A 27,624-nucleotide genomic window follows, 5' to 3' on the forward strand; every position below is an offset into this window, starting at 1 on the left:
TCAGGGGCGCGCTATCCATGATATGAGAATATTGTACTTGGGGAATACAATCAGGGGCGCGCTATCCATGATATGAGAATATTGTATTTGGGGAATACAATCAGGGGCGCGCTATCCATGATATGAGAATATTGTATTTGGGGAATACAATCAGGGGCGCGCTATCCATGATATGAGAATATTGTATTTGGGGAATACAATCAGGGGCGCGCTATCCATGATATGAGAATATTGTATTTGGGGAATACAATCAGGGGCGCGCTATCCATGATATGAGAATATTGTATTTGGGGAATACAATCAGGGGCGCGCTATCCATGATATGAGAATATTGTATTTGGGGAATACAATCAGGGGCGCGCTATCCATGATATGAGAATATTGTATTTGGGGAATACAATCAGGGGCGCGCTATCCATGATATGAGAACTTTCCCTCAGACAGCACCATTACTTGAGAGCAAAATTTTGGCAGATATATACTGTACTTCATCCTATATTACTATACTGTATATCTCTCTATATATAGTCGATTTTTGCACATCACAATCTATAAAAGCTTATGTAGAATAGTAAGAAAATGCCAATATATTTCAACATAAGATGCATACAATAGTAACAAGTAACCACCGTTTTAATTTTTATCTCATAAATCAATAATACACATGAAATTAAACGTCTTTGTAATATATCTTATCAGAGAAATCTGCTTCTTTCTCAGCCATAATTGATCAGTCATTATTAAATTTATCAATTCTGAGGTAAAATCTGTATTCAGTGAAGACAGACTTTCCCATTACTGAGATAGGAGATGCTGATAAGATTCTATGTAGATAGGAGGGAGGAGCCAGACAGAGCTCCTCCCACCTCCTGTCTACATAGAATCTTATAAGCAGTGGCTGCCATCTCCTATCTCAATAATGGGAGAGTCTGTCTTCACTGAATACAGATTTTACCTCAGGATTGATAAATTTAATAATGACTGATCAATTGTGGCAGAGAAAGAAGCAATATACAAGTGCTTCTCACTAAATTAAAATCTCATTGAAAAGTTAATTTATTTCAGTTCTTCAAAACAAAAAGTGAAACTCATATATTATATAGAGTCATTACAAACAGAGTGATCTATTTCAAGTGTTTATTTCTGTTAATGCTGATGATTATGGCTTACAGCCAATGAAAACACAAAAGTCATTATCTCAGTAAATTAAAATAATGAACAAAAAACACCTGCAAAGGCTTCCGATGCGTTCAAAACGGTCCCTTAGTCTGTTTCAGTAGGCTCCACAATCATGGGGAAGACTTCTGACTTGACAAGACATCCAGAAGGCTGTCATTGACACACTCCACAAGGCGGGTAAGCCACAAAAGGTCCTTGCTAAAGAAGCTGGCTGTTCACAGAGTGTTGTATCCAAGCATATTAATGGAAAGCTGAGTGGAAGGAAAAAGTGTGGTAGAAAAAGGTGCACAAGCAACCGAGATAACTGCAGCCTTGAAAGGATTGTTAAGAAAAGGCCATTCAAACATTTGGGGGAGATCCACAAGGAGTGGACTGCTGCTGGAGTCATTGCTGCAAGAGCCACCACACACAGACATATCCAGGACATGGTCTAAAAGTGTCGCATTCCTTGTGTCAAACCACTCATGACCAATAGACAACGCCAGAAGCGTCTTACCTGGGCCAAGGAGAAAAAGACCTGGACTGTTACTCAGTGGTCCAAGGTGTTGTTTTCAGATGAAAGTACCGTATTTGCCGGCGTATAAAACGACTTTTTTGCCCTGAAAAACATGCCTCCAAGTGGGGGGGGTCGTCTTATACGCCAGGTGCACTTCAGTTGGGATGCGCCGGGTAGACGCCGGGGCCCTGAGCAGGCGGGGGGGCCCACTTGCGGTCGGGCACCCCGCCGGGCTATGGGGGGAGGAGAGCGGTGTCAGCGCCCGCCCTTCTCCCCCGCTTGCTCAGGGCCCTGGCAGCCGGATACTTACCTCTCCCCATGCCTCCGCAGATCCGCTGTCATCCTGCTGTGTGCTCCCTGTGACGTCTCAGGTCAGAGGGTGCGGTGACGTCTTTACACCGTGCCCTCCCGAGTGCCGTCACAGGCAGCGCAGAGCTGGAAGACGCCGGCAACGCTGGAGTCCGGACCTGAGCAGTGGCAGCAGGTGAGGAGGAGTGAGGGGAGTATTGGATTTTTTTTTTTAATGTATGGAGGTATGGGGCATAATATGGGGGGGAGGGGGTGACATCCTGCATGGGGCATAATATGGGGGGTGACATCCTGCATGGGGCATTATATGGGAGTGGGTGAGTATATAACAAACTCTATATTTTGAGTGGAAATGTTGGGGGGTCTTCTTATACGCCCAATCATCTTATACGCCGGCAAATACGGTAAATTTTGCATTTCATTTGGAAATCAAGGTCCCAGAGTCTGTAGGAAGAGTGGAGAGGCACACAATCCAAGCTGCTTGAGGTCCAGTGTGAAGTTTACACAATCAGTGATGGTTTGGGGAGCCATGTCATCTGGTGGTGTAGGTCCACTGTGTTTTATCAAGACCAAAGTCAGCGCAGCCGTCTACCAGGAAATTTTAGAGCACTTCATGCTTTCCTCTGCCGACCATCTTTTTGGAGATGGAAATTTCATTCTCCAGCAGGACTTGGCACCTGTCCACACTGCCAAAAGTACCAATACCTGGTTTAATAACAACAGTATCACTGTGCTTGATTAGCCAGCAAACTCGCCTGACCTTAACCCCATAGAGAATCTATGGGGTATTGTCAAGAGGAAGATGAGAGACACCAGACCCAACAATGCAGACGAGCTGAAGGCTGCTATCAAAGCAACCTGGGCTTCCATAACACCTCAGCAGTGCCACAGGCTGATCGCCTCCATGCCACGCCACATTGATGCAGTAATTGATGCAGAAGGAGCCCCGACCAAGTATTGAGTGCATTTACTGAACATACATTTCAGTAGGCCAACATTTCGGATTTTAAAAACATTTTTCAAGCTGTTGTTATAAAGTATTCTAATTTACTGAGATAATGACTTTTGTGTTTTCATTGGCTGTAAGCCATAATCATCAACATTAACAGAAATAAACACTTGAAATAGATTACCTTGTTTGTAATGACTCTATATAATATATGAGTTTCACTTTTTGTATTGACGAACTGAAATAAATCAACTTTTTGATGATATTCTAATTTAGTGAGAAGCACTTGTTTTACAAAGTTGCTTATTTTCAAGTGTACTATTGATTTATGAGATAAAAATGGAAACAACTGTTACACTATAAGTAGATTTCTTAAACCTGATGAGGATGGTGTAATTAATGTGAAAATCCACAGTGGCTGAGTAATCTTTTTTCTAAAAGTGTCTCCAATTAATTCCTCAGTGTCCTTCCTCTCTGCTGCTGAGATCTCAAAAAGCTCAGTACAAGCTGCAGCTGTGAGGCTGAATATACTTGGACTTATGAGCCATTTCATTCTCTAAAATACTCTTTTTAGTATGAGGAATTTGTATCCATTCATTCATGGATTTTCAAAGTAAAATCACCAGTCTCATCAGATGAGATCTATTTAGTAGCGTATGTAGTTTGTGAAATCCGCAAATAGATCCGAGTACAGCCCGATGTTTCACACGCACTCATAAACTTTTTATGAGTGCGTGCAATCTGAATCTTGGATGCACTTGCAGCATGCTGCAATTGTTTTTTCATGCCGAATTGGCATGAGAAAATAATCGCAGGTCTGAGCTTCCCCATAGTATAACATTGAGCCGAGTGCTATGCGATAAACCATCGGATAGCACTCAGCCGTGTTATACGCTCGTGTGAGTGCGCCCTTATTGTTCTAATCGCGGCCTTCATTCTGCAGAAACTGAAGTTTAATGAAAAATGCTAATTAGTATGCTCAATTCACACTTGGCATTGCCCAGTTTACCGCATGCCCATTGCATGACCTTGTGGGAGTGGTGAAGATAGCGCTCCACTCTCTGGCATCCCCAAGTGGTTGAATATATGGAAATGTATTTACAGTAATGTGTGTTATTTGAGAGTAATCCTCCTGGGACTGCAGTATAGCCTAGACAGGGATAACTAGAAAAGCCGGCCCAGATTGTGGAGGAGGATTGGGAGATTGGATGACACGAACATGAAGTTCAGTTCAAGAGAGTTGTGAGGTGATTGGAGAGGTCAAGTGCAGTGGGCTGCTAGGGACAACATGAGCCTGTTACTCGGAGCAGTGGATTGCCATATAACCATTCCGTGTGGACCCGTTTTTCGGTCTTGGGACCTCGAGACATGCGTCGGGCCCTCGGGCATGTCAAGCCCATAGGACTGCAGGGAAAGATGAACACAGACTTCCTGAGGAGGAAGGTAATGGAATTTGGGTGCACAGCCTTTGGTGGAGAGGAATTCCCAGTGTTAGTGAAATCAGCAGGAAAAGGGATGCTCTATCCAGACCGAGTGCTAGGGCTGAAGTTATGTCCGGTAGCTGAGTGAAAGACTGTAACCTGTTGTTCCCTATCCCACATACTCCATTGTAATGACTGTCAGCGGCTCAATAAACATTTGACTGTTATAAAGCATTTAGTGTCCCCTGGGTTGTGTGCGGCGGTTCCGGAGGTTGAAAGCTTGGAGCCAGTAGAAGCCTATGGCCCACAAGTGAGTGTGATGCACCCCCTACATAGCAGCACACCGGGACTGGGACACGATTTTCATGTTGGGTGTCAGAGTGTGCAGGAGCACCCTACGACTACCCCGTTCAGGCACCTTACAACCTCACCTCCCTCACTGGTGATTGATAGATAGTCCTGAATTTAACTTATCTCAATCGCTCACTCAATAACATGCCTAAAGACAATTGAAGCACATAAATAGCATGCATAGGATCCCAGAGAGTTAGTAAAATTTCTCGTCCTAACCTCCCAAGACTTACTGGGAAAGTTTCCCCAGAGAATGAGATAGCTTATGTAACATAAAGGGTTACTCAACACGTTTTTTGTGTGTTTCCTTCTTTGAAAATGTCCTTTCTTTATGTTGCAAAAAGTTTTCAGGAAATCTCGGAAGTGCACCCAAAACTGTTAGAGTAAAGAGCAATTTAATTAAAAGTTACTGGGAATCATTTTCCGATTGGTGTGAACGGAAGAACTGCACAGGCTCGTGATTTCCAGATTTCCAACAGTCTCCAGAGCTTTTCCAGGGTGTCCGTATATTTATACCCTTCATAAATATAGGCGATTTGTATATAAATTTAGGTGGTTCATACATGAGAACAAATAGAAGAATTTGTAGCTGCGTAATAAATAAAAGACTAGCTTAATCACACCCTCAACAGTTCTCTGTTCCATAGTCCTTGTGAAATTTACCGCAACCTCACTGGAGACATTTACCTTCTCTTAGTCGAACAACAGGAATGGCTTGCCTGGAGCAAGTGGTATCAGCAGAAAAAGTCTAGGCAAGCCAGCCTTGTCAATCACCAATGAGGGAGGAGGGGACATGCAGAATCACAATAGTAAGAAGCTTTGAGACTCTGCTGATCTGAGGATGATCTTTGTATATGTAAAGTACCTTTAAAAGCTATGGACATCTTTGATGTGGAAAAAAATATTTTTACATATATTATAGGCTAACTTTAATTAATACAATTGGAAAAAGTTTCAGTCTGCAATCTATATTCCTTCATTCATTTTCAGATTCCCTGATTAAGTTTGCAGCCTGATCGAAGTTTCAGCTTTTTCTCTTGCGGGAGTCCCCCCCCGCCTGTTATACATGCTAGGTGTAAGGCCTGTGCGTAGAAAGGGTGCTGCTGTTTTACTTGCTTTCATGTATCATCACTGCTTTTGTATTACTATTATCTCCTCTCCCCACTGTAGATATGAGTAAAATCTCTCCTCTATGGAAGCAGCAGAAGGGTGGGGAGAAAGCAGAGAAGTGTCTGGAGACAGAGCTCTGACATTTCTATTTACTTTTTTGCAGTTTACTCACCTAGATAAATGACTTTCTGACACTGCAGCTACAAAATAGTAGACAATATTGAATAAAGATAATTCTCAAAATTGCCTACTAATTGAAAAAACAGAGTTGTATTATTTATAATATTCACAAATTGAACATAATGAGTTACAAAAATAACTTTCACTAATGTTTTGTTTTGAAAGTTGCTATAAGTAAGCTAGCATTGTATATAAGGGGTTGCATGCAGTGACGTACTGCTAATAGTGGCAAACCATGTGGCTGTTATGAGGCCCATGATTCAGGGGGTCCCGGTGCCAGCCACACTTTCACCTATATCTGCATCCTGTCTGCAAATACAGTTGAAAGCAATGATAGAACAGGGAGCTGTCAGATCGCTCCCCCATCAGTCTCCCTGTGCGTCTGAGCTCTGATGTCAGCCGTGATGACGTTACTACCCACTGTGCAGAGCTTCAGTCCACACGTTGCAGAGACCGGAGCAGCAGGGGAACAGGGAGAGGTAAGTATTTTACTGGTATATATGATTCCCTGGTGAATTAGTACAATATATGTCACTGGGATACCATAAGAGACACAAGGAGTTTTTAGGTATAAACATATAACATGTCTTTATTAAATAGATAATAATCACATGAAAAGACAATACATAAAATATAAAATGTGTGTGTAAACAGGACAACCGATATCCCAGATCAGGCCTCAAGGGGAACACCCCCAAAATCACACACATATTACATGTGTATATGCTGGGGAAGCAGTAACCAAATAGTCAAGCATAGAGGGGAAGGAGATGAAAAACAGTTATAAGCCAAGTAGTCATATACCATATGCAGCTTGTACCGCTATTGCAAAGAAATCATCAATCAAACCCCCTAATTATTAGCCAAAACCAAATGGTGTGGGACTTAAGTGAGATATGCGCTGCTTACCCCAAAAGTAAATGGGAAGCCGTGAGACAGGGAAAAGTTGGATGCTTCCCACTTCCCGACATGCGTTTCGTGTGGAGCGTTCTTTGCTTTCTCAAGGGAAGGAGAATTAGGACTTCTGGTATGGGTGATTTTTATGTACACCTCTTCGGATGCATGCATATACCATGTTGTGGTTGTGGGTCCCTATGATTCCCTGATGAATTATTATAATATATGTCACAGTGGATGATGCACTGCACCTCTGGAAAGAGATGATCAAACTGCAGCATGTACGTGTGCACAAACCCTTAAGTGGCCCTCAGTCAGGGGTGGACTGACCATTTTTAGGGACTCTCCAGTCTCCTCTAAGGGTTGGCTGTAGAGCAGTAGCACTTAGCAGGAACAAATGGAGAAAAGCTTGACAGAAACGTGGCAGGTGGTGCAGGGATTTATATGCAGAGCAGATTACTGGTTGGCCACTAGTTCACCTTGGTCCGCTCATGTCTAGTGTCCTGCTCTGCATTTAATTCAATGGCATGTATCTGTACAGGTCCTCAGCACATAACATTTTCACTGCGTGCTGCTAACCTGTAGCTTCTGCTCAGAAATTAGTTTAGTGATGTATGCCTTGTTCTGTCCCCATTTTAGTACCTTTACAGACTTTTCTTTATCCTTCACTGCTTGTCAGCTACTTCAGGTCCTCATAATTATTTACTTTGCTTACTTATACAGCGCCATCATATTCCACAGACATTAACGTCACTATCCCCATTGGGGATCACAATCTAAGTTCCCTATCCGTATGTCTTTGAGGAAATGGAGGAAACCGGAATATCTGGAATATACAAACTCCTTTCAGATGTCCTTGGTGGGATTTAAACCCCATAACCCCAGTTCTGCAAAGCAATAGTGCTAACCACTGAACTACCAACTAAAGTCAGCCTAGCATCATAATATTGGTGGATAATCGGGGCCTCCCGACTCTTTCCTGACATGATTTCGGTGGGAGATAAGGGTCAGAAATTTGAATTTTAACACCCAACCATTTGGTTACAACCATTTGGTTACTTAGGAGATAAGCTTCTGCCACAGACACTTGGCAGTGGCTTTATCCTCTCCTCTGAAGGTTCAGATAAATTAAACATACTTGTGTATGGGGGAGTCGGTATAGATAGCTGACAGCCATCTGATCATTCGGAAAACAGCTACCTTATGTGTATAGCCAGCTCTGCTGTTTGCACTTACTTCCCTCTAGCACTAATTGCCTGCTCCTGTTGAGAAGAAACAGACGATGAGAATATAGATGAGGAGGCTACAGGAAGGAGATAAGTATCAGTTTAAGAGTGTGCAATTAGTGTACAGTACAGACCAAAAGTTTGGACACACCTTCTCATTTAAAGATTTTTCTGTATTTTCATGACTATGAAAATTGTACATTCACACTGAAGGCATCAAAACTATGAATTAACACACATGGAATTATATACTTAGCAAAAAAGTGTGAAACAACTGAAAATATGTCTTATATTCTAAGTTCTTCAAAGTAGCCACCTTTTGCTTTGATGACTGCTTTGCACACTCTTGGCATTCTCTTGATGAGCTTCAAGGGGTAGTCACCGGAAATGTTTTTCACTTCACAGGTGTGCCCTGTCAGGTTTAATAAGTGGGATTTCTTGCCTTATAAATGGGGTTGGGACCATCAGTTGTGTTGTGCAGAAGTCAGGTGGATACACAGCTGATAGTCCTACTGAATAGACTGTTAGAATTTGTATTATGGCAAGAAAAAAGCAGCTAAGTAAAGAAAAACGAGTGGCCATCATTACTTTAAGAAATGAAGGTCAGGCAGTCTGAAAAATTGAGAAAACTTTGAAAGTGTCCCCAAGTACAGTTGCAAAAACCATCAAACGCTACAAAGAAACTGGCTCACATGAGGACCGCCCCAGGAAAGGAAGACCAAGAGTCACCTCTGCTTCTGAGGATAAGTTTATCCGGGTCACCAGCCTCAGAGATCGCAGGTTAACAGCAGCTCAGATTAGAGACCAGGTCAATGCCACACAGAGTTCTAGCAGCAGACACATCTCTACAACAACTGTTAAGAGGAGACTTTATGCAGCAGGCCTTCATGATAAAATAGCTGTTAGGAAACCACTGCTAAGGACAGGCAACAAGCAGAAGAGACTTGTTTGGGCTAAAGAACACAAGGAATGGACATTAGATCAGTGGAAATCTGTGCTTTGGTCTGATGAGTCCAAATTTGAGATCTTTGGTTCCCACCACCGTGTCTTTGTGCGACGCAGAAAAGGTGAATGGATGGACTCTACATGCCTGGTTCCCACCGTGAAGCATGGAGGAGGAGGTGTGATGGTGTGGGGGTGCTTTGCTGGTGACACTGTTGGGGATTTTTTCAATATTGAAGGCATACTGAACCACAGAATCTTGCAGCGGCATGCTATTCCATCCGGTTTGCGTTTAGTTGGACCATCATTTATTTTTCAACAGGACAATGACCCCAAACACACCTCCAGGCTGTGTAAGGGCTATTTGACCAAGAGGGAGAGTGATGGCGTGCTACGCCAGATGAGCTGGCCTCCACAGTCACCAGACCTGAACCCAATCGAGATGGTTTGGGGTGAGCTGGACCGCAGAGTGAAGGCTAAAGGGCCAACAAGTGCTAAGCATCTCTGGGAACTCCTTCAAGATTGTTGGAAGACCATTTCCGGTGACTACCTTTTGAAGCTCATCAAGAGAATGCCAAGAGTGTGCAAAGCAGTCATCAAAGCAAAAGGTGGCTACTTTGAAGAACCTAGAATATAAGACATATTTTCAGTTGTTTCACACTTTTTTGTTAAGTATATAATTCCACATGTGTTAATTCATAGTTTTGATGCTTTCAGTATGAATGTACAATTTTCATAGTCATGAAAATACAGAAAAATCTTTAAATGAGAAGGTGTGTCCAAACTTTTGGTCTGTACTGTATGTGTATGAATATATGTGTCTGTATATATTATATCTGCAGCTGCAGTGCATGTGTGCATAGGTATTGTATATGCATGCATATGTGCAGTGTTTGTATGCATGTTTACTGTGTCTGTATATGTGTATGTATGTGCAGTGTGTACATATGCATGTGTCTGTGTACAGTATTGGTTAAATATTTGTACACATCTGTTCCTGAAATGGTTTTCCTTGTTCTTATTGGGATGTGCACACTGTAGATTCAGACAGAAGGCAGCAAAATCACAAAAGAACACTTATGAAATCAACCCAACTGAAATGGTTTGGGATGAGTTGGATGCAGAGTGAAGTCAAAGTAGCCAACAAGTGCTCAGCTCCTCTGGGAACTCCTTCAAGACTGTTGGAAAGCTGACTACCGGATGAAGCTGCAGGACAGAAAGCCAAGAGGGAATAAACTGTCATCAGTGTAAAAGGGGGATACTTTGAGGAATGTAAGGTTTAAGAGCAGGGACACTGCCGTATGACTCTGTGTGATGATCGCATCGCACTGAATGGACTGGCCCGACACCTCTCCAGACCTGAGCATGACAGCATGAAGTATTTCTATGCAGCTGTCAAGCTCAGGTCAGGAGAGGTGCCGGCCAGTACGTGCTTTATGATGCGATCCTTGCAAGAGAAATGGCATATTTTGGTTTGTTTCATGTGTTTTTTTACACCTTGTTTCCATGTTTTTTTTCCATAGTTTTGCTGGCTTCAGTCTGAATTTACAATGTGCACATTCCAATAAGGGCAAGGAAGACCATTGCATGAACATGTGTGTCCAAACTTTTGACTGGAACTGTATATCTGTTCAATGCAATTATACATATGTGAAGTGTATGATGGGTTAAAGGACTGCTGCTGTATTCAAATGAACATATAACATGACGTAATTGACTGCAGCTATCAGGTGACTTGCATAGCGTGTCATCGGATGTTTCCAATATTTATAATCCACAGTGATCCTGTGACGGATGACAACACAACCTTGATATCATCACTTCATGCGCAGACCACAGAGCCGCCTGTGCTGGATTTCAGGATTGACGGAAGGTGCATATGGGAGAATTTGTTATTTTCAGAGCATCCGAGCCCCCCAGTGGCATTGTTTTTATGTCAGACAACCCCTTTAACTGCAGTTTGCATTTGCTTCATTGAGGAAGTCTCAAGCATTGAATTGTTATATGTCAACTTTAGCCTTTGGGGGTGGGGTGCCTTATTACATTATAATGGAGGAAAATGTGGTATGATATGGTTATAATATGGTGTCCCAGGAGCCATTTTTCAAAACGACAAAGCCAAGCCACATGTTGCTTCCGCTAAAATGAGAAGCTGGCATGGCCTAAAAGGTGCGGCATTTCCAGACTTGTCTTCTATCAACCACATCATTGGTCGGCAATTGCACAGGGAGCTGCCAGCAGCGGATTTTGAATCTTGTATGCCCAAGTGCATTCAGTATGGTTGGACATTCCTCAGATGACTATTATTAACCTCATTGATAGCAGCCAAGGAGTGCAAGTGCAGGGATTTCTGCAGATGGCGCTCATAACAGCTATAACCTGACAGGGAAAAACTTATCACCAGCAGGAGGCAGGGAATAGAGTCAGACTTTGCATCACAAGATATACTAACATTCTGCAGTGTAAGCTGACTACCTGATTCATGTTACTGATCTATCACTGCTGCCATTAGATAGGAGCCAAAGCAATGTGGAAGAAATCAGGATGGCAAACAACCCAAAAACAGCACTTCAGCTAAAATTATTGGTATCCTTTTTAATTAGCCTATGCTGTACTATATTGGCTTTTTTTTGCTGAAGTGTTGCTTTAAAGTTCCTAGATTTTAATGTAAAACAATGATACCGTGAGCCGTTTATAATATTATTATCATCCTGTGTGACAGAGGATGGACTGGGCCCCTCAGCTTCTTTTTCTGCACCCTCATTACATAGTCCACTGATTCAACAAGATTGTATTTTGTAGTTGCAACAAGAGACGTAACTAATAGAACCAGCAGGTGGCAGCATTACTCAGCAAGTGAATCCTTACCTTGGAAAGTGATGCTGCCACCTGTATAAGAAGCGTGGGCGCAGGAGCATAATAGTGTGAATGAAGGGAAATACTTGGTATAGGGGCCCGTTAATGACATTGTATGGGGGATGACAGGGAATGTGGCTATCTCTGTTTGGGAGTACCCCTACATATCTAAAAAAAAATAAAAGTGTTGTACACTTTGCTAAAGAAATGTGTGATCTTTACAGTGTAATTTTAACAAGAATCTTGCAAACAATATTCTGGAAATCTGAAAACTCAGATCAGGAATTGCTAACCAAGTTTTTTCACTTGCACATGTGGCACAAAGAAATGATTTACAGCAGCACAGTTCTTCTATCCATGTTTCCCATACAATCTCATGTCTGTTAGTTACACATCAAAGCAGGTACTTTCTCCAAATGTCACTCCTGAGCCACCAGGTCCAAAGTGTCACCAGTTCAGTAGTGTCCAGTTTTTGCTCTTTCCTAATCCTGCTGAGCTGATCCCATAAGAATTTAGTTTTCCTTTTTTTTTTTTAAACAACCATACAGTTCCAGAGATATGGGCCTTTTTATTTAGTGTACCCAATATGCTAATTGTTATGCTTTTTACCAAGGGGGCGGTGCTTACAAGAATAGCCTGAAGACACGCCCCAGATGATCCTGTCAGCCTCACCCCATGGTAAAGACAATAAACTCTAGTGCTAAATAAAAAGGCCCATATCTGTGGAACCGCATAGCAGATTCTAATAAAGGAAAACGTGACATACTCAGGGGAGCGTCAGGAATAAAATAGAATAAGATAACTGGACACTTTTGACCTAGCAACAGCCCTCTTTAAAATAGGTTTGAATGAAAGTACCTTTTGGAATTATTAGGTTATTTCTGATGTCTAGTCTCCCATTAGTATTAGTTGTGAACATTATTGAAAATGTTCTCTTCTTACTTAGTACTAGTTTTTATGGTCTTTACAAAGGGGCGTTGTTCACAGTGTAATAATAATCATATCTTGATGGTATGATTTGGTATATGTTCTACAAAGATAGTGGGGTCATTGTTCTTCAATGGAAACCTCAATGCCACTGGATATCTGAAATTGCTACATGATGATGTGTTGCTCTCTTTATACACTGAAGATGGCACGTTCCCTGAGTTTTTCCAACAAGATGGTCACCACCACATTATGGGTGTCAGGTCCGAGCATTCCTACATGAACAGTTTCCTGGAAAGTGGATTGGTCTTCGTGGGCCAGTTGAATGGCCACCAAGGTCTCTCGATCTGACCCCCTTAGACTTTTATCTTTGGGGTCATCTGAAGGCAACTGTCTATGCTGTGAAGATACGAGATGTGCAGCATCTGAAACAACGGATACTGGAAGCCTGTGCTATCATTTCTTCTGCGGTGTTGCTATCAGTGTGTCAAGAGTGGGAGAAGAGGGTTGCATTGACAATCCAACACAATGGGCAGCACTTTAACACATTTTATAAGTGGTCATAAACTTGTAAAAAACTCATGAAAGAAAAAAGTTACGTTAAAACCAAGTACACCATTGTTTTTCTTATGAAATTCTCAATAAGTTTGATGTGTCACATGACCCTCTTCCCATTGAAAAAAATAAAATTGGATCCAAAATGGCCAACTTCAAAATGGCCGCCATGGTCACCACCCATCTGGAAAAGTTTTCCCCCTCCCATATACTAATGTGCCACAAACAGGAAGTTGATATCACCAACCATTCCCATTTAATTTAGCTGTATCCATATAAATGGCCCACTCTGTAGTGCATTGTGTAATATTCCAGGTGACCACTAGAGGGTGATAGTGCAGTACAGTAATCTGCTCTGTCAATGTCTGATCAGTTGTGTCATTCAGGAACATTGAGAGTAAATGGATAAATATATTCTGTGGAAATATAGTGCAGGAAAAGGTTAAATTGCCGACGGATAAAAAGATACATAATTGTTAAAAACACAAACCAAATGTATTGTTTTATATGTCCAGTAGCTTGTTACTTTCGTATAGGTGGGATCTGAGACAGCCGAAAGGTGATGGAGCTCAATTGCGTCTTAAAAATGCCACCATGGCATTTTTGTTTTATAATATTAACCCCTTAAGCCCCGCGGGTGGTTTGCACGTTAATGACCGGGCCAATTTTTACAATTCTGACCACTGTCACTTTATGAGGTAATTACTCTGGAACGCTTCAACAGATCCCCCTGATTCTGAGACTGTTTTTTCGTGACATATTGTACTTCATGATTGTAGAAAAATTTCTTCGATATCACTTGCGTTTATTTGTGAAAAAAACGGAAATTTGGCGAAAATTTTGAAAATTTTGCAATTTTCAAAATTTGAATTTTTAAGCCCTGAAATCAGAGCGATATGTCACACAAAATAGTTGATAAATAACATTTCCCACATGTCTACTTTACATCAGCACAATTTTGGAACCAAAATTTTTTTTTGTTAGGGAGCTATAAGGGTTAAAAGTTGACCAGCGATTTCTCATTTTTCCAGCAAAATTTACAAAACCATTTTTTAGGGACCACATCACATTTGAAGTCACTTTGAGAGGTCTTTTTGACAGAAAATACCCAAAAGTGACACCATTCTAAAAACTGCACCCCTCAAGGTGCTCAAAACCACATTCAAGAACTTTATTAACCCTTCAGGTGCTTCACAGGAATTTTTTTAATGTGGAAGAAAAAAATGAACATTTAACTTTTTTCACAAAAATGTTACTTTAGACCCAATTTTTTTTATTTTCACAGGGGTAACAAGAAAAAATGGACCCCAAAATTTGTTGTGCAATTTCCCCTGGGCACGCAGATACCCAATATTTGGGGAAAAAACACTGTTTGGGCGCACGGCAGGGCTCGGAAGGGAAGGAGCGCCATTTGACTTTTTGATTGTAAAATTTGCTTGAATAATTAGCGGACGCCATGTTGTGTTTGGAGAGCCCCTGTGTGCCCAAACTTTGGAGCTCCCCCACAAGTGACCCCATTTTGGAAACTAGACCCCCCAAGGCACCTTTATAGATGCATAGTGAGCACTTGCAACCCCCAGGTGCTTCACAAATTGATTCGTAAAAATGAAAAAGTGAAAAAAAACAACACTTTTTCATTTTTACGAATCAATTTGTGAAGCACCTAGGGGTTCCAAGTGCTCACTATGCATCTAGATAGGTGCCTAGGGGGGTCTAGTTTCCAAAATGGGGTCACTTGTGGGGGAGCTCCAATGTTTGGACACACAGGGACTGTCTAAATACAACATGGTATCTTCTAACAAATTGAATGGAAAATAGGCTCAAATTGTTAGCGGACACCACATTGCGTTTGGAGAGCCCCTCTGTGCCCAAACTTTGGAGCTCCCCCACAAGTGACCCCATTTTGGAAACTAGACCCCCCAAGGCACCTTTCTAGATGCATAGTGAGCACTTGGAACCCCCAGGTGCTTCACAAATTGATTCGTAAAAATGAAAAAGTGTTTTTTTTTTCACTTTTTCATTTTTACGAATCAATTTGTGAAGCACCTAGGGGTTCCAAGTGCTCACTATGCATCTAGATAGGTGCCTTGGGGGGGTCTAGTTTCCAAAATGGGGTCACTTGTGGGGGAGCTCCAATGTTTGGGCACACAGGGACTCTCTAAATGCAACATGGTATCCGCTAACAAATTGAATGGAAAATCGGCTCAATTGTTAGCGGACACCACATTGCGTTTGGAGAGCCCCTCTGTGCCCAAACTTTGGAGCTCCCCCACAAGTGACCCCATTTTGGAAACTAGACCCCCCAAGGCACCTTTCTAGATGCATAGTGAGCACTTGGAACCCCCAGGTGCTTCACAAATTGATTCGTAAAAATTAAAAAGTGAAAAAAAAAACACTTTTTCATTTTTACGAATCAATTTGTGAAGCACCTAGGGGTTCCAAGTGCTCACTATGCATCTAGATAGGTGCCTTGGGGGCTCTAGTTTCCAAAATGGGGTCACGTGTGGGGGAGCTCCAATGTTTGGGCACACAGGGACTCTCTAAATGCAACATGGTATCCGCTAACAAATTGAATGGAAAATCGGCTCAAATTGTTAGCGGACACCACATTGCGTTGGGAGAGCCCCTCTGTGCCCAAACTTTGGAGCTCCCCCACAAGTGACCCCATTTTGGAAACTAGACCCCCCAAGGCACCTATCTAGATGCATAGTGAGCACTTGGAACCCCAGGTGTTTCACAAATTGATTCATAAAAATGAAAAAGTGTTTTTTTTTTCACTTTTTCATTTTTACGAATCAATTTGTGAAGCACCTGGGGGTTCCAAGTGCTCACTATGCATCTAGATAGCTGCCTTGGGGGGTCTAGTTTCCAAAATGGGGTCACTTGTGGGGGAGCTCCAATGTTTGGGCACACAGGGGCTCTCCAAACGCAACATGGCGTCCGCTAACAATTTGAGCCGATTTTCCATTCAATTTGTTAGCGGACACCATGTCGCGTTTGGAGAGCCCGTGATGTGCCTAAACAGTGGAGCTCCCCCACAAGTGTCCCCATTTTGGAAACTATACCCCTCAAGGATTTTATTAAGATGTATAGTGAACATTTTGAACCCAGAGGTACGGCACAGAATTTGTTTACATTAGGTCATCATATTGAATAGGTTGTCATTATTCTTGAGCGCAAGTGCTCGCTACTTGAGTTTGCATCGGGTACTCAGGTATGCACCATGTACAGCGTGTGCTCGAGTGACATGCTCGAGTCCCTGCTCCGCATGTTTCACGGTTATTAGACACCCAAAAAAAAACATGCGGGGATCGCTCGTGCATGGCAGGCAATCCCCGTAAAGTTTTTTGGCCGCGAAGCATATGGGGCAGAGACTCGAGCATGTCACTCAAATACCCACGATACTCAATGCATACCAGAGCACCCGATGCAAACTAAAGTAGCGAGCACTTGCTCTCAACACTAGTCGCCATATCGTCATCTTTTTTTCTTACTTTTGAAAAAAATCCCAACCCCAGCCCTAACCCTAGCACAACCCTAGCCCCAGCACAACCCTAGCCCCAGCACAACCCTAGCCCCAGCACAACCCTAGCCCCAGCACAACCCTAGCCCCAAACCCAGCCCTAACCCTAGCCCAATCCTAACCCAAGAGTTTATTTTTGACGCCGTTCCTTGTGCGGTATAAGTGATTAGACGACTTTATTCTTCGGGTCGGTGTGATTACAGTAATGCCAGAATCATATGGGGTTTTTATGACTGACAGCTGTCACACACTAAAAGACGCATATTTTGTAAAATCTAGTTATTGCATCGCCATATTTTGAGAGCTATAATTTTTCCAGATTTTGGCCGACAGTCATGTGACGGCTCGTTTTTTGCGGGATGACTTGACGTTGTTATTGGTGCCATTTTCAGGCAGGTGACATTTTTTGATCGCTTTCTATTCCGATTTTTGGGAGGCAGAATAAACAAAAAACAACAATTCAGGAATTGTTTTTTTTTAAATTTTTTATTCTGTTCTGCGTGTGGTAAAATTGATGAGGTAGCTTTATTCTTCGGGTCAGTACGTTTACAGCGGTACCACATTTGTATCATTTTTCTATGTTTTGGCGCTTATACACAATAAAAGCTATTTTATAGAAAAAAATATTTTTTAGCATCGCTTTATTCTGAGAGCTATAACTTTTTTATTTTTCGGCTGATGGAGCTGTATGGCGGCTTGTTTTTTGCGGGACGAGATGACGTTTTCAGCGGTATCATTTTTATTTACTTTTTGATCGCGTGTTATTCCACTTTTTGTTTGGCGGTATGGTGATAAAGCATTGTTTTTTGCTTCGTTTTTTTTTTTTTCTTTACCGTGTTCACTGAAGGGGTTAACTAGTGGGACAGTTTTATAGGTCAGGTTGTTCCGGACGCGGCGATACCAAATATGTGTACTTTTATTTATTTTTTTTTTTTTTATTTTTTTTTTTTATAATAATATTTATTGATGGGTACATTATATTTTTATTTTTGGTGTATTATTTTTTTTATTTTTTTATAATATTTTTGCACATTTTTTTTTTTTTTTCCACTTTCACACAGTTTATACACTTTATTACTTTGTCCCACTCTGGGACTTTCACTTTTTTTTTTCTGATCGCCTGCATGGCACAGGAATGAAGCACCATCCCTATGCCATGAAGGCTGTCAGAAGTGCACAGTGTGAAGATTGCTTGGAGATGCACTGCGCATGCCCAAGCAATCTTCCTGCTCTCTGGTGACCCGGATGTTGTCATGACGACATCGGGTCGTCATGGCAACACCCTGGAAGCCTTTGCAGACTGCGCTGGAAGCCGGAAGAGGAGGTGAGTATCGCCGATCACCTCCCCTTGCCCCTGCAATGCCGCGATCGACTTCGATCGACTTCGATCACAGCATCGCGGGGGTTAATGTGCTGGGAGCGGTGCAGAACCGCTCCCTGCACATAGTACCGGGTGTCAGCTGTGACAATCAGCTGACACCCGGCGGCGATCGCGCCCGCACAGCCTGTGTGCGCGCGCGATCGCCATGACGTACTAATACGGGTCTGGCTCTTAAGTCCCAGGGCACAGACGCGTATTAGTACGTCAGATGTTATTAAGGGGTTAAAGGCTACATATGTTCACCTCTGCAAACAATGGCTGGTTACTCCAGTGCATGAAATGCATTTCAAGCATGGGCGTACATATAAATCATGGGGCCCCATAGCAGAAGTTCTAATTGCCCCCCCCCAAAAAAAAATAAATAAATAAATAAATATTTGTCTGTGTCACAGAAGAGCAGATCTTACAACTTTCCAGCCTTTACACAGTAATTTTCCTCCTGCTGAAGTCCTAGATTCCTCTTTCATTGCCCCCATAAAGTATGATGCCATTAAAAGTGCCCCCCAGACACAGTATGATACCCCCATGGTGCATTGATCCACATTAGCTTCCACATGCACAGTATAATGACCCTATTGTACCCCATTTCAAATCCCAAGGCAAAGTATGGTGACCCCAACACAGTATGATCCCCGAACTGTGACTCCCACATAGCCCTCCATACAGTATAATGGCCCCACACATCCCTCCAAACAGTATAATGGACCCCACACAAACCTTCACACGGTATAATTGTTGTCATACAGTATAATGGCCCCCTACATAGCCCTCAAAATATTATAATGGCCCTACATAGCCTTCCATATAGTATAATGCGCCCCCCATAATCCTCCATATAGTATAGTGTGCCCCCCATAATCCTTCATATAGTAGAATGAACTTCCCATGGACCTCCATAGAGTATAATGCACTCTGCATAGTCCTCCATACAGTATATTACACACCCCTTAGGGTAAAATGCAGCCCCCATATAGTATAATGCACCCCACAGTCCAGTAGTATTAAGGGCACCACGTACTCACTGACTTTAAAATACCATATATTTTAAATAAACTGACCCGAGTATAAGCCGAGGCCCCTAATTTTACTACAAAAAACTGGGAAAAGTTATTGACTCGAGTATAGGCCTAGGGTGGGAAATGCAGCAGCTACTGGTAAATTTCTCCATCTTAGTACGCATTGCTCCCTCATCCCTAATCCTGGTACGTATGGCACCCCTCATCCCCAATCCTGGTATGTATGGCACCCCTCATCCCCCAATCCTGGTAAGCATGGCCCCCTCATCCCCCAATCCTGGTACGTATGGCACCCCTCATCCCCCAATCCTGGTACATATGGCACCCCTTCCGCCAATCCTGGTACATATGGCACCCCTCATCCCCCAATCCTGGTACGTATGGCACCTCTCATCCCCCAATCCTGGTATGCATGGCCTCCTCATCCCCAATCCTGGTATGCATGGCCTCTTCAACCCCAATCCTGATATGCATGGCCCCCTCATCCCCCAATCCTGGTATGTGTGGTTGCCTCATCCCCCAATCCTGGTATACATGGGCCCCTCATCCTCCAATCCTGGTATGCATGGGCCCCTCATCCCCCAATCCTGGTATGCATGGCCCACTTAATCCCCCAATCCTGGTATGCATGGGCCCCTCATCCTCCAATCCTGGAATGCATGGCCCCATCATCCCCCAATCCTGGTATGTGTGGCCCCATTACTCCACACACAAAAAAAAATAAACACTTATACTCACCTCCCTTCCTCGCCTCTGCCCCAACGCTGCGTCCTGTCTGCCAGCAGCTCATGTCGGCATCTGAGCAGCGCGCGCTCTCAGACGCTGATGTGAGCTGCCGACATATTCATTCCTCTCCATGCCGGAACTATGGACGTGGAGAAGAGTGAATATGCATTCTGTTTAGTAGTGGGCACTGTCAGCAGGAGCCGCGGCTCAGCGCTCCTCCATGCCCGCTAATAAAGAGAATGAATATTCATTCTTCTCCACACTCATGGGAGTGGAGAAGAGGGAATATTCATTTCCCTTTCACAGCGAGCACACGTGGTAGCTGCGTGTGCCCCGCTCCTCCGCCGCTGCAACCTCCCCCCCAGTATTCACTTATCCTCCTTGTTCCCCCGCTGCTTCGGGGGCCCACCGGCTCATGGGCCCCATAGCAGTGGCATGGCCTACCGCCATTGGCGGTGCGCCACTGATTTCAATTAGAGATTGAAGCAAATTCAAAAATTGTCCTGATCAGAAATCTCTCAGTGTTTTATGTATACAGCTTTTTATTCTAGTTTTCTATTAGCAAACATGTATCTTCTATAGGTTAGAGTTTGAAACTCCAACATAAAAAAGGATTCTACTATTGCAACAGGTGTAAATATAAGGGGGATTGATGCAACAGAGCTGTGTGTGTGTGTATTGATGTAACAGAGCTATGTGTGTATGAGGTTGTATTGGTGTAGCAGAGCTGTCTGTGTATTGGGGTAGCAGAGCAGTCTGTGTATGGGTGTATATTGATGTAGAAGAGCTGTCTGTGTATGGGTGTGTATTGGTGTAGAAGAGTTGTCTGTGTATGGGTGTGTATTGGTGTAGAAGAGCTGTCTGTGTATTGGTGTAGAAGAGCTGTGTGTGGGTGTGTATTGATGTAGAAGAGCTGTCTGTCTATTGGTTTAGAAGAGCTGTCTGTGTATGTGTCTGTATTGGTGTAGAAGAGCTGTCTGTGTGTGGGTGTTTATTGATGTAGCAGAGCTGTCTGTGTATGGGTGTATATTGATGTAGCAGAGCTGTCTGTGTATGGGTGTATATTGGTGTAGAAGAGCTGTCTGTATATTGGTGTAGAAGAGCTGTCTGTGTGTTGGTGTAGAAGAGCTGTCTGTCTATGGGTCTCTATTGGTGTATAAGAGCTGTCTGTGTATGGGTGTATATGTATTGGTGTAGAAGAGCTGTCTGTGTATGGGTGTGTATTGGTGTAGAAGAGCTGTCTGTGTATGGGTGTGTATTGGTGTAGAAGAACAGTCTGTGTATGGGTGTGTATTGGTGTAGAAGAGCTGTCTGTGTATGGGTGTGTATTGGTGTAGAAGAGCTGTCTGTGTATGGGTGTTTATTGGTGTAGATGAGCTGTCTGTGTATTGGTGTAGAAGAGCTGTCTGTGTGTGGTTGTGTATTGATGTAGCAGAGCTGTCTGTGTATGGGTGTGTATTGCTTGGGAAGAGCGGTCTCTGTATTGGTGTAGAAGAGCTTTCTGTGTATATGTCGCTATTGGTGTATAAGAGCTGTCTGTTTATGGATGTGTATTGATGTAGCAGTGCTGTCTGTGTATGGGTGTATATTGATGTAGAAGAGCTGCCTGTGTGGGTTTTTTGCCTTCTTCTGGATCAACAGATTTAGGTATAGGGATTTTAGAAATACCATAACAGTAATACAAAAATAAAACTAATTAAAAATTATAAACTGGTTTATTTTGTAATAGTGCAAGTGTAATTGTAAAAATAAAAAAGGTAATTAATTTGTGAGGCCTAGTTCCAGTAAATTAGTGTAGTGTTGGTATGGGGAGTACAATTGGGGGAGAAAGGTTAAACTTGATGGACCTAGGTCTTTATTCAACCTACGTTACTATATTACTATGTTACTATGTATGGGTGTGCATTGGTGTGGATCTGTATTGGTGTAGAAGAGCTGTCTGTGTATGGGTGTGTATTGGTGTGGAAGAGCTGTCTGTGTATGGGTGTGTATTGGTGTAGAAGAGCTGTCTGTGTATGGGTGTGTATTGGTGTAGAAGAGCTGTCTGTGTATGGGTGTGTATTGGTGTAGAAGAGCTGTCTGTGAATTGGCGTAGAAGAGCTGTCTGTGTGTGGGTGTGTATTGATGTAGCAGAGCTGTCTGTGTATTGTTGTAGAAGAGATGTCTGTGTATGAGTCTGTATTGGTGTAGAAGAGCTGTCTGTGTATAAGTCTGTATTGGTCTAGAAGAGCTGTCTGTGTATTCGTGTAGAAGAGCTGTCTGTGTATGGGTGTGTATTGCTGTAGCAGAGCTGTCTGTGTGTGGGTGTGTATTGTTGTAGAAGAGCTGTCTGTGTGTGGGTCTGTATTGGTGTAGAAGAGCTGTCTGTGAATTGGTGTAGAAGAACTGTCTGTGTATGGGTCTGTATTGGTGTAGAAGAGCTGTCTGTGTATGGATCTCTATTGGTGTATAAGAGCTGTCTGTGTATTCGTGTAGAAGAGCTGTCTGTGTATGGGTGTGTATTGCTGTAGCAGAGCTGTCTGTGTGTGGGTGTGTATTGCTGTAGCAGAGCTGTCTGTGAATTGGTGTAGAAGAACTGTCTGTATGGATCTCTATTGGTGTAGAAGAGCTGTCTGTGTATGGATCTCTATTGGTGTATAAGAGCTGTCTGTGTATTCGTGTAGAAGAGCTGTCTGTGTATGGGTGTGTATTGCTGTAGGAGAGCTGTCTGTGTGTGGGTGTGTATTGTTGTAGAAGAGCTGTCTGTGTATGGGTGTGTATTGCTGTAGCAGAGCTGTCTGTGAATTGGTGTAGAAGAGCTGTCTGTGTATGGATCTCTATTGGTGTATAAGAGCTGTCTGTGTATTCGTGTAGAAGAGCTGTCTGTGTATGGGTGTGTATTGCTGTAGCAGAGCTGTCTGTGTGTGGGTGTGTATTGTTGTAGAAGAGCTGTCTGTGTATGGGTGTGTATTGCTGTAGCAGAGCTGTCTGTGAATTGGTGTAGAAGAACTGTCTGTGTATGGATCTCTATTGGTGTAGAAGAGCTGTCTGTGTATGGGTCTCTATTGGTGTAGAAGAGCTGTCTGTGTATGGATCTCTATTGGTGTATAAGAGCTGTCTGTGTATGTGTGGCACCCCAGGGGTCTGGTTTCCACAGTAATGCAATGTTATGTCTGAGAGCAGGTGGGAGGTCTCTTGGTCAGGAATCCTATGCATGCCACACCTCCTGCCCAGTCCTGGGAGGGGAAGAACTTCCCCTATATAAACCTGGGGCTGAGGCAGGGTTAGAGAGTTCAGAGGGAGAGTTCAGCCAGGAGGGATGACAGGGAGCTGTGGCTCCGGCTGGGCCCAGCTCCTGGGCCATGCCAGAAGTAGAGACAGAGAAGAGAAGCAGCTATGGGAAGAAACAACAGGAGCTCTGTGGGAGCAGTGTTACAAGGAGTCAGGGGCTGGCAGCTGCAGAGCTCGCCCTGACTGAGAAGATTTCTTACCGGACCCGGAGTCCGAGGCTGTGGGGACTAACTCCTACCCAGCAGCAGAATCCGTCAGGCAGGGGATTTCAGGTCTTCTGGCCAAGAAACCCGAAGGCACGGTCACACGCATGGGACCAGCACCGCCGTCGTGGAGCGGAAGCTACTAGAAGGCCCCGAGTCACCGGCCATACGGGTGAGCACCGCACGGTACACTCAGGGACGTGGGCTACTTATACCCGCCTCTAGCAAGGTAGCCAGAAGAGTACAGTTAGTTTGGGAGGCCTACAACTCCGCCTGGCCAGGGGAGATCCCATCTGCTCAAGGACTGACCAGGCCCCAATCGCTAGCCAGTACTCCGGGAGGGTCTATCTTTGTCACCAGTAAAGACCCTGAACTACACCGTACCGTCTCCGAGTGGTTCCTGCTACCCCCATCATCCACGTCGGCTGCCCTGAGGCCATACCCCTCCCGTTGGGGGTTATACCATCCACGCTGCACCATCCTTCCACCGGCCTCAGCGGTCTGCCCTGCAGCGGCAGCTCCATAGCTGCATTCAACGGGTGGCATAGTCGTCCATCATCTACCGCTGATACAGCGCCACTTAGTCTGACTCCCTGGGCACGGACCGGATCACCGCCACGAGACTACAACCCTCAAGAGATCCGGCTCCGGGTAAGCTCCCGCGTGCGCAACGCAGCGCGACACAGGCCCAGGGGCGCGTCATATGGATGTGTATGGATGTAGCAGAGCAGTCTGTGCATGGGGTTTGTATTGGTGTAGCTGAGCTGTCTGTGTGTGGGTGTGTATTGATGTAGCAAAGCTGTGTGTGTATGGGGGTACACCTTGGGGCATCATATTATGTAGAAGGGAATGTACTGTGGGGACATATAACAAGTGCCATGGCATGATACGTGAGCTGTTATATGTGTCCTTCTTTATTGTTTTTACAAGATGGGAGGTATGCGGATATGCCAAGTTCTGAGGTGAATAATAGTCAACAACACTCTGTTAGCTCCATAACTGCAGAGTCCAAACCTCCTCTGGTATTAATATCAGCACAAAAACTGTGCACCAGGAGCTTCATAACATGGGTTTCCATGCAGCCACATATCAGCCTTACCTCACCAATGTCAAGTGCCAGATGTGGTGGTGTAAAGCCACCGCTATCACTGAACTCTAGAGCAATGGAAATGTCTTCTGTGTAGTGACGGATCTCACTTCTTTATCTGGCATTTGGTGGACAAGTCGGGATCTGGCGAATGTCATGGGGAACGTTACCTACCTGACTTCATTGTGCCAGCTGTAAGGGTAGGTGGAGGAGGCATAATAGTGTTTTTCAGGGATCAGCCTAAATCCCTTAGTTTCGGTGAAGGGAAATCTTAATGCTTCAGCATACCAGGACATTTTGGACACTTGTAGTTTCAAATTTTGTAGGAACAGTTTTGGGAAAGTCCTTTTCTCTTCCAGTATGACCAAGCCTCATTGTCCATAAAGGCATGGCTGGGGGAGTTTGGAGTGGAACATGACTGATCTCTACAGAGCCCAGACCTCAGCCCTATCCAAGAGCTTTGAACAGATATTGTGAGCCTGGTCCTCTTATCCAGCATCAGCATGTGACCTCACAAACGATCTTCTGGGTGAGCAAACATTTCTACAGAGGTGGCTCTAGAATTTTAGTTCTCTTCCTCTTTGAAGAGACAATTTGGCTTATAAGGTTTCTTACTCTGACATGCCAGGCTTGGCTTGTCACTCTCCACAAGGAAAAATGTTACCCCTTACTACAGACACCTCTAAAATCTTGTAGAAATCTTTATGTCATGTAAGGTGTGGGAAAGACTAAGTGCAACACGAAGGGAAGAGGGGAAGGAAGCCCAAATTCTAGGGAAAGGGGGAGTGGAGACCCCTAGGCAGATCTAATAACACCCTGTCTACCCTACCGTCCCTATATTGGTTCCACACCAATCGCCAAGCAGGACCCTAAACCATGTATATACCTAGAGCTTGGCCCTAGATAGGGTGGTGGAGGGGTGAGCACTGGTCAGGCCCCACTACAAACTAAAGATAATAAGGTAGACAAACAAAGGGGAATAACTTAGCTTGAGCAGACACCAGAGGAGTAATGCCAACTGTCCTCCAATGGCACTAGAGAAGAAGCCAGCCAACAGCTAGTGTTCCAAGCATGCACAAAAGAACAAAGAAGTATCAGCAGCGATTGCCTGAAGCAAACTGAGGGTTTTTAACTCCCATGCAAGGGTGTGTCAATCATCAGCAGGAGGGAGGTCGCCACTGGGTCTTAAAGGAAGAAGGATTAAGAAGGTGTCTACAATGCCCAGCGCAGTGACCTTCTACAGCCAGATCTAGAGCGACTGTCTATTACACCTGACACACCAGTGACACTTTCCCAGAAGAGTAGAAGGTGTATGGCAGCAAAGGGTGCCCAAAGCAGGTGGAATTGTGCATAAAGAGCTGGAAAGGCCCATATATTGTTCTTACACAGGGGCCCTGTTCTGCCTGTGTCTGTCAGTGCTGTACTTGTAATGTTTAGGTGTCACAATACTTTGGTTTACATATGTATTTTCTCATTTAAGGTGTTCATTTATGAACATTAAAAGGGGTTTTCCCAACACTCTATGTGATGCCCGTTGTTCATTATTACTAAAATTGTTAACATGTACAAATACATTCAGTAATTCAAAAGGCATTGTTATAGAGCACTCCCTCCCAAAGTACCCCAGTATTGGTGCTTTAATTATGGGTTACGTCTAACAGCTGGTTGAACATGTGCGGTGAGATCCCTATACTTCAATAGCGGATCGCTCTTCCTTTGTAGACACGACACATGCGCGAGTTTGCTGATGCCATTGCACAGAGAGTGCATGTGCAATATAACTCACACACTGCGCCTGCTTATTAGATATGGCTGTCAGTAGATGCTGTCCAGCTGTTTCCTATGTGCTCATTTAAACTACCCAGGAGAGAGTGCTGGAAATACATTTTACTTGTGATTATATTTTACAGTGGTTTCACTGCTGTGTGCACTGCTCCCACTGCCACACAAGGTGGAAGAGGAGTGGCACACATTAGCGGCCCACAGAAGAAGAAAGGAAGGAAAAGCAGAGGGATTCTGATAAATGTAGTTCAACGGTCATGTGCTGAGCGATGCTGGACCGCCCACATCAGTCAGTGGGGTGATGAAGAAGAATGGGTGAAACGAGGAAAAGTGAGAAGAAAGGCACATGGTAAGTTATTCTCTGCATAGTACTATATGGATTATCCAGTTATGTCATTAGGAACTATCTTCAGCATAAAGAAGAAGGAGTCCTAGAATCCTGGAATTGATGATATGGCCCCACAGAGCTTTGATCTCATCATCATTCATTATCAATCACAGAAGATCAGTGGTAAGTTCTCCAAGATGTTTGGAACAACCTCCATGCTGAGTTGTATCAAATTCTATGTCCAAGTTGTGATAAGGTCACTGGCGATATATGTGAGGGGAGATATGTGTTACGGAGGTTGCTATCTTCTGTGATGTGAAACCTAGAAGCCTTCTTGAGTTGGGTTTTTTGTGAGCAGGTGTGAGATGGGTGGGACGCCTGCTCACCATATCTCCATCTCAAGGGTGTGGCCAGAGGAGATAAGTGTTCAGCTACTGTTTTTTTTTCTCTGTGGTGTTGTTTGGAGAAGGAAGTCTCCAGACTGTGTGTGTGGAAGCCAGAGAGCTCCACAGAAGGACTTTTGGTGAACTTTGTTGTGTTACATTGAGCAGGCGAAACCCTGGTCACTTATGAACTGTGCTATATGCTATTTTTGTTTTGTTTCTCGTTACGCCGGAAAGACTGTGTTTATTTTGTGTAACCCTGCAGTGGTTTATGCTATGTCCTAATAAACCAGCAGGAGGTTAACCCAAGAAGTGTTCCTGTGTCTACCTCTGTGAGAGCCGAGCGAGTCTCCTTACCACTAAGTGTACCTAGAAGAATTGATGTTTTGATGCAGTTTTGAAGGCAAAGGTGGTCACATCAAATATTGATTTGTTTTACATTTCTCTTTTGTTCATTCACTTTGCATTTTGGTAATTGATGCAAATAAACTATTAACTCTTCCATTTTTTTAATGTATCCTTACTTT

At 43.7% G+C, this 27,624-nt stretch overlaps 1 long non-coding RNA gene across 3 annotated transcripts in view; it reads left to right on the forward strand.

The window, feature by feature from the left end:
- LOC141272435 (uncharacterized) overlaps window positions 1–26,763 on the forward strand; it is a 41,608-nt gene extending 14,845 nt beyond the window's left edge. Inside the window, exons 3-4 of one of the 3 annotated variants that reach the window (XR_012322011.1) lie at window positions 10,841–10,933; window positions 26,515–26,763. This is a non-coding gene — a long non-coding RNA (uncharacterized lncRNA). Of the gene's footprint in view, window positions 1–8,138; window positions 8,207–10,840; window positions 10,934–26,514 lie in introns of those variants that run through there. The other 2 variants (XR_012322010.1, XR_012322012.1) reach the window with 2 other exon arrangements.
- The last annotated feature ends 861 nt before the right edge of the window (window positions 26,764–27,624 follow it).

This window comes from Phyllobates terribilis, unplaced genomic scaffold (genome assembly GCF_046119375.1).
Source record: "Phyllobates terribilis strain yellow unplaced genomic scaffold, ASM4611937v1 Scaffold_5__5_contigs__length_657084704, whole genome shotgun sequence".
Taxonomy (NCBI): domain Eukaryota; kingdom Metazoa; phylum Chordata; class Amphibia; order Anura; family Dendrobatidae; genus Phyllobates; species Phyllobates terribilis.